Source organism: Meriones unguiculatus, chromosome 8 (assembly GCF_030254825.1).
Source record: "Meriones unguiculatus strain TT.TT164.6M chromosome 8, Bangor_MerUng_6.1, whole genome shotgun sequence".
NCBI lineage: Eukaryota > Metazoa > Chordata > Mammalia > Rodentia > Muridae > Meriones > Meriones unguiculatus.
The window spans coordinates 112567355-112575210 of NC_083356.1; the positions used below are offsets into that span (position 1 = coordinate 112567355).

The following is a 7856-nucleotide window of genomic DNA, read 5'->3' on the forward strand; positions in this document are numbered from 1 at the left end:
CCATGATGCCAGGATTACAATCTGAAATGCTAAGGGGGAAGGCGTGGCAGATGGGGATGGACAGGGACTCCAGACAGTGTCTTCGAAAACACCTCTGAAGTATGGAATTCTTAGTCGGATACCACTAAGTAGAAGAGTATGCCTTGAATTCTTTAAAACTCAGTGGTCTGTGTCTTTTCACCCATCTTCTTCCTCTGTTTGTATTGTGAAGCAGTAACTGTTCCCCTGAGTAGAGGATCATGGGAACCTTGCTGTGTCATCAAGTCAGGTGGCATTTGTGGCTAACCTGAGGCCCCAGTCCTGGTAACTGGCATCTGAAGCTGGGAGTGGGGCGGGGGAAGCAGCCTTGTGGAACCCCTTAATCTAACAGATCTTAGCAAAATCCAGATGGCCAGTTTCAGAGTTAAACTGAATTATAAAAAGCCCTGTGGATATTTGCAGAGAATTGGATAATTGTTTAGTATGGGGAAAGCCGCCATACTTTTGGTGGCCAGAAATATTAGTGTGAGAAAAGAAGAGGAGGAGGATGGGAGGAGGAGGAGGCTGAGGAGGAAAGGTTTTTTTTTTTTCTTTTTCTTTTTAAATTTTATGTGTATGAGTGTTTTTCGTGTCTGTCTGTGCACCACATATGTACAGTGTCCAATGGAGGCCAGAAGGGGCATTGGCTTCCTTGGGACTGGAATCACAGCCTGTTAACAGCCACCGTGTTGGTGCTGGGACCTGAGAGATTTCATCAGATAAGTCGATATGTTGAAAGTCCTTTGCTGTTTCTGAAGAGCGGACTCTAGTTTCAGTGAAACGACACTGAATGATCACGAGATGGCTGTGGGGAGGAAGGGAGGGAGGGATGAGCGACACTTGAGCTACGCCATCACGGCGTGCTTAGCCCTGTGCTTCTCTTGTACTGTTCACTGGTTGTTGCCATGCGGCTAGATTCTCTCCTCTCTCCCTTGACCCCTCTCCTCACCCTGACATCTAAATTCATGTTTACTTCTGCTGGCTGCACATCCCTGTTCCATCCACCCGAGATGTTTATGAAAGCATTTCCTAAACAGATGCCGTTTCTTTCCTAAGAGTCCTGCTGCCAGCCATTAAGATGAACCGTCTGGCCTCCCCCGCCCCTAAGTACTGAAAGCCTGGGCAGAAGATTTACTTAAGTTACCGGCAGCCTGCACTCGGATTATGTTTCAGCCCCACACCCCAGACAACCTACTCCAACCCACCACAGTTTCCTTAGTGACCACATAGCGTGTCTTGGCTTTGCTGAAGGAGCATATACTTCCGGTAAGGGCATACACATCCATGTTCTCGCTTAAAAGTCCTCGGGTAGCTGTACTCAGTAAGCAATGTGTTTCCCTACACACGCACACACACACACACACACACACGCACACACACACTCCTGCCACTCTCATTGCTACTGAGTCCCTTACTAACAAGACATTTACAATCCTGTGACATTAGGCCAAGAAAGAAAATCAAAACTCTTCCACACTCTAAATAAAACTAGTAATAAAATTGAGTGTAGGGCCACAAGGAGACAGTGGAGAGCAGAGCTGTGCCTGGGAGAAGGGGGCGCATAGGATGGTATTTCCATGGCACCAAGATCACCTGGCGTGTTCTGGTTGAGCTGAGGAGGTTGGCTTTACTGGAACAGCGTACACGCTTTATTAGGACAGCGATGTCTTTCTGACGCTTCAGCACTATTATGCTGACCTAGCAGTAAACATGTGCGGACTTTCATTTTAAAACCTTATTAGTGAGGTGTGGTGGCACACGCCTGTACTCCCAGCACTCGAGGAAGCAGAGGCAGGCGGATCTCCGTGGGTTCTAGGCCAGCTTGGTCTACAAAGCTAGTCCAGGACAGACAAAGCTACACAAAGAAACCCTGTCTCAAAAAAAACCAACCAAACAAACAAAGAAAAACAACAACAAACCTGATTAAGTGAATAGATTTTGTAATGTATTCATAACTGGATATGGTAGTGGATGCGTATAATCTCAGCATGCAGAAAGCGGGTTAAGAAGTTTTGAATATGAGTCTAGCCTAGGCTGCATAGATGAGACCCTGTATCAAAAGAAAACAAACATGTTCTGTTTCCAGGTTCCAGCTCATATTCCTAATATACATGTATACACACACACACACGTTTCATCGTGTGTGTATGTACAGGGGGCAGCAATCTTTTTAGGATGGCGTGACAAGTCATTCCCCACAGGAGTGGGAAACCTGAAACAGGGGGAGACCTCCTGAGGCTCAGCAGGCAGCAGTTCCAGTTGGCGGAGGCAGCGTGGGGGCAGGGCGGTGCGTGGGCACAGGTGTGTCGGCGTGCACGGCTGAGTGTCTGCGCAGCCACAGAGGCCTGTGTTCCGGTTGATGAGGCAGGGTATGAGTGCTTTTCTTTCTTGTGGCTGAGGAGAGGGTTTTGGCCGTGTTTATTTTAATCTTGCAGGGCATTCTGCATGAGGAGGGCCCTGACAGGTCAGTCTTCGGTATCTGTCATATCCAGAGTTTCATCAACACCCATTCTGTCTCCCGGTGCTGTATTTTGCCCTCTGTGAAAGGAAGAAGGACACAGAAGGTGTCTATGCTCCAGAGGCTGCCACTAGCGGCACCCAGCACCCTGTGATGTGGCTAGAACGGTCCACTTTCTTGCCACCCAAACTCCACCTTGGCAAAACTTGCCAGCTCGGTCGTCCATACTCCAGCTAAGGGCTCTTTCATTGACAACCGGTGAAAGGAGAGCACGTTATAACTGAAAGATGAAGAGAATAGTGACCGTGAAGAAGAAAAGTCAAGGGGAGATGGAAGGAAGGAATGGAGGGAAGGAGAGAGGGAGAAAGAAAGGCAAGGAAGAAGGGAGGGAAAAAAGTAAAAGGGAAGAAAGGAACAGGGATGTGATATGTGGAGGACTGCGGGCTAAGAGTTTATTTCATGTTCACTACATGAATGGAATGTGGAAATAGAAGGTGAACCGATTATTTAGCCCCAAACAGCAGATACCTTTAAACCTTTAAAGCATTTCGCTTTGAGGCACCCGCCATACGAGGATGCAGAATTTCCTTTCGGATGGAAAGAGAAGGAAATAATGCTTTTAAAGGCAAAAAATCATAATTGCTAGTGTTTATTGGGATTTATCAAGCACTACTGTAATTGCTTACACACTTCAATTTATTTTTCATAGCTATCATGTGATCAAGGACTGTTCACTTGTCAACTCGCAGCTGTGTAAGTCAAGACTGAGAAAGGTTAAGGCATTAGCTCCGGGACACCCATCCACAGAACTGCTGCCCTCAGCAACTATGGGAAGGGACACCACCTCAGTGTGCTGAGCCACGGAAAGGCTGCGGTCCTCCGGAGTGTGCCAGGGCTGAGTCACAGGCATAAAATGCTCGCTCTATTTGCAAGGTCTGTAACTTCTCCCGGCTGCCTGTGCTGTCATCCTCTCAAATGCTTTGTAAAAATTTCTCTTGTCAACGTTGAAAGGGAGAAAGAACACAAACATTTGTCTTTGGATGCAATTGAGCTTGAGACTAAGAGAAAGGTGGAAGACGATGGCTGAGCCCACGAAACCTGTAGCAAAAGAAGAACTCCAGGCGCAGGTTTTGGCAATTGCAGAGCTAAGCAGGTAGCTGCTGCAGCAAATGCAGGCCGTGTAACTGAGGAAGCCGATGCTGCATTGCTGAGGCCTCGGGATGTTCTTCTCTGTGGGCTGAGAGTCTGGAAAGCCTTGGGCTTATTTGCACTTCTGTATTTTTGTATTACCAGAAGAAGGAGGTACGGCTTCCTCATTGTGGCCACGTCACCTAGATTTTTCTGCCCACGTCTGCTAGCTACTCTTGACGTGGGTGGCCTTACCCACAGAAGACTTTACAGACTGGGAGAGAATCTGGTTACATTCAGACTGGGATGACTAGTTGTTGATCATGGGAACAGTGCCCTGGAAGAAACACTGACATACAGAAAAGAGCTCTGATCTGGCCTTTGACCTTGACACACTGAAAGCTGGTACAGGCCTGCAGAACGGGGCAGCCAGGTAAAGCATGAGCCTGTGGAGGCTGACCCCAGGAGGACTCTGGCATATGCTGGGCTTGAGATGGCCCCGCTGAGCTGGGTCCTCCCTGAACCTCTGATGTGACAGCCACAGTGGGTGACTTCTGAGAGCTGACTGTGTTTCTCCCTTCACCCTAGAGCTGGTTCTCATTTCACTTGGAAAATGTGTTGTGGAATTTAAAATCCATTACTTTTTCAAATCAAGTTCTCTCTCACCCCCTACTTTCTTATTTGTTTGTTTGTTTTTGAGTCAGGGTCTCACTATGTAACTGTGACCATCCTGAAAGTCACCATGTAGGTCAGGCTGGCTCAGACCCATCCCACATCCCTACTCCAACGTGGAAGCAGTTTCACAAAATTTTTATAGTAACAGAATAGAGGATGCCGTAAGTCAAGGTGCTTTTCAAATACATCGGTGGAAACTTTAAGTAGGCTATTACACGGATGCAGGGGAATCTCAGCTGTGGGCCCCAGGTACGTCCCTTTGGTTGATAGAAACTACAGATTAGTTCCATTAATACATTCCAGGAATCTTTTCTCCATTAGCAGTAAGCACAGAGGTGGGTAAGGAATGGCTGTTTGGAAGGCTAAATGACAGCCCAAGATAAATTGTAGCTAGGCTGGGGACCTGCCACACTTCAGTGTCTCACGGTAATTGAAGGCCAATTTGTCACTCAGACTTTTCAGTTGAAGATGTAACCACTTTCTGGAAACTTTCATACTCACAACCCACGTCAGAAACATGTCCCAGCAGAGAACAGAGATGTTATCACTGATAACCAGTTCACTGGGGAGCATGGCTGCGTCTCTGAGTGCCAGTCCGCTGGGTTCCCTGTGCAGGCGCCTCGGTGATCACACAGGCCACCATAATCAGAGTGCCAAGCAGAGTGTCCAGAGACCTTTGTCCTCCCACAGAAGTTGCTCTTTGTCTGCGCTGCTCCTGTATTGTCATCCCGTGGGGAAGAATGGGTGTTTTCTCTGTCTGGAAGTGAAGTACGGTTTCACTTTCCCTGCATACAGAGTCCACCCAGCACCCTTCTGCAGCCCCAGCGCTCCTGGCATTCTCCCTCCAGGTCTTTCCTTGCTTGGAGGGCTTCATGATGTTCTGAGCACATTTTTCCCTTGAGAAATTTAGCAAATACTGACTTTTTCTATTTCCAGCCTTTTAAAATAGATACGACACAGACTTCCTTGTGGTAAAGCGGATGTTGCGAGCACACAAAAGTTAGACACAAATGAAGCCATCCACCTTTCTTTTCTTCACTTTCTCCTAATGATTTACTTCAAATACCAGTAGTAGCCTTTGTGATACAATAGTAACATTAGCTCTAATGACTTATAAATGCAATGGAAATATGTAACCTAACATACTTTAGATCTATATATGAAATGAAAACAAAATCTTAATTCTCAGGGGAGAAAATGTAATTTGAATTTAAGTGGAAAATATAAAATCTATAAATGCTTTAGGAACACTGCATTTGTTTAACAAAACAAACAAGTTAACCCATAAATGGAACCTAGTTGTATCTGTTTGCTTAGTCCAGTGGCTCCCATCCTTTCTTTTTCTTAAAATGTTTAATTTTATTACAATTTATTCACTTTGTATCCCAGCTGTGGCCCCCTCCCTCATCTCCTCCCTTGCCCCTCTCCAAGTTGACTGATACTCGAGGTCCTCCTCTCCTTCCATCTGACCCTAGCTTATCAGCTCTCATCAGGACTGGCTACATTGTCTTCCTCTGTGGCCTGACAAGGCTGCTCCCCTTCCTCAGGTGGTGGTCAAAGAGCCAGCCACTGAGTCCACATCAGAGACAGTCCCTGTTCCCCTTTCTAGGGAACCCACTTGGAGACTGAGTTTATAGGCTACATCTGAGCAGGGGTTCTAGGTTATCTCCATGCATGGTCTTTGGTTGGGGTATCAGTCTCTGCGGGGGCCACAGTGCCCAGTTTTGTTGTTATTGTTGTTCTTGTTGTTTGGTTTTGTTCTTTTTGGTTTTGGTTTTGGCTCAGTTGGTCTCCTTTTGGAGCTTCTGTCCCCTTCAGGCCTTTCTATTTCCCTCTTCTTTCATAAAATTCCATTCATTCTGCCCAAAATTTGGCTATGAGTTTCAGCCTCTCTTCAATACCTCGATCAGTAGACTCTTTCAGAGGCTGTCTGTGACAGGCTCCTGTCCTATTTTCCCTGTCTTCTCCTGCTTCCGATGTCTATTGCATTTGCACTTCTGAATGAGAATCAAGCATCTTCCCTGGGGTCCTCCTTGTTGTTTGGCTTCTCTAGGACTATAGATTTTGGTTTTCATCCTTTCTAGGGCTGCGACCCTTTAATACAGCGCCTCATGCTGTTATGAGCCACAACCATAAAATTATTTTGTTGCTCCTTCATAAATGTAATTTTGCTACTGTGAGGAACTATGTGTAAATATCTGATACGCAAGATATCTGACCTCTGTGAAAGAGTTGTTTGACCCACAGTTGAGAACCACTGCCTCAAAGGCAGCATTTTTCAATAGAAGCCTTGGGTTAGTGGCCCACTGAGGTAAGCTTTTCCTCTCTAACTGGGAGAGAACATCCGGACGGACATTAGCTGATGTGTCCACACCAGGCCCTCCTGTTGAGTCGACCAAATCAACAGAATTAACAAGCAGAGGAGTGGTGATCTGTTCTGCTCTCATGATTCCCAGAGACAAACAAGAATGAATCATGGCTGGAAAGACTGCAAAGAGAGTGACAATCACCCCTGTGAGTACACCCAAGTTTGTTTTTTTTTTAATAATTTTTTTATTTAATTTTTCATCAATTACACTTTATTCATTCTGCATCCCCCCATAAGCCCTTCCCTCCTCCCCTCCCAATCCCACCCTCCCTCCTCACTCTGCATGCATGCCCCTCCCCAAGTCCACTGATAGGGAGGTTCTCCTCTCCTTTCTGATCTTAGTCCATCAGTTCACAACAAAAGTGGCTGCATTGTCCTCTACTATGGCCTGGTAAGGTTGCTCCCCCCTAGGGGGAGGTGATCAAAGAGCAGGCCAATCAGATTATGTCAGAGGCAGTCCCTCTTCACATTACTATGTAACCCAATTGGACTCTGAATTGCCCTGGGCTACATCTGTGCAGGGGTTATGGGTTATCTCTACGAATAGTCCTTAGTTGGAGTATGAGTCTCTGGGAAGTTCCGTGTTCAAATTTTCTTGTTCTGTTGCTCTCCTGTGGAGACCCTGTCCTCTCCAGCTCTAACTATTTCCCAGTTCTTACCTAAAATTCCATTCACTCTGCCCAACAGTTGCCCATCAGGCTCAGCATCTGCTTTGATAGTCTGAAGGGCAGAGGCTTTCAGAGGCCCTCTGTGGTAGGTTCCTACGTTGTTTCCTGTTTTCTTCTTCTTCTGATGTCCATCCTCTTTGCCTTTCCAGATGGGGATTGGACATTTTAGTTAGGGTCCTCTCTCTTGCTTAGTTTCTTTAGATGCACAGGTTTTAGTGGAAAAATATGGAATGCTTCACGAATTTGCATGTCATCCTTGCGAGGGGCCATGCTAATCTTCTCTGTATTGTTCCAATTTTAGTATATGTGCTGCCGAAGTGAGCACACACCCAAGTTTCTAATAGAAGAAAGTTCTCAGTCAAAGCAAAACTTAGAAGGTCACAAGGAGTGTTTAACCATTCTTGTCCTTGTGATGTTCTAAACCATGCCCTTTTGTCTTAAATCATTTAAATGTCAGTGGAGAAAACCATATGAAGTTAAAACTATCCCTAAAGCTCTCGTGGAAAGGGAAAGATGGTACAGGACGGTGGACAGGCCTGGG

General features: G+C 46.3%; 1 non-coding gene across 1 annotated transcript; it reads right to left on the reverse strand.

Annotated features, from left to right (window-relative positions):
* Positions 1 to 7534: 7534 nt before the first annotated feature.
* LOC132656173 (U6 spliceosomal RNA) lies at positions 7535 to 7640 on the reverse strand. The gene has a single exon (XR_009594096.1). It is a non-coding gene; the product is annotated as a U6 spliceosomal RNA (small nuclear RNA).
* Between the last annotated feature and the right edge of the window lie 216 nt (positions 7641 to 7856).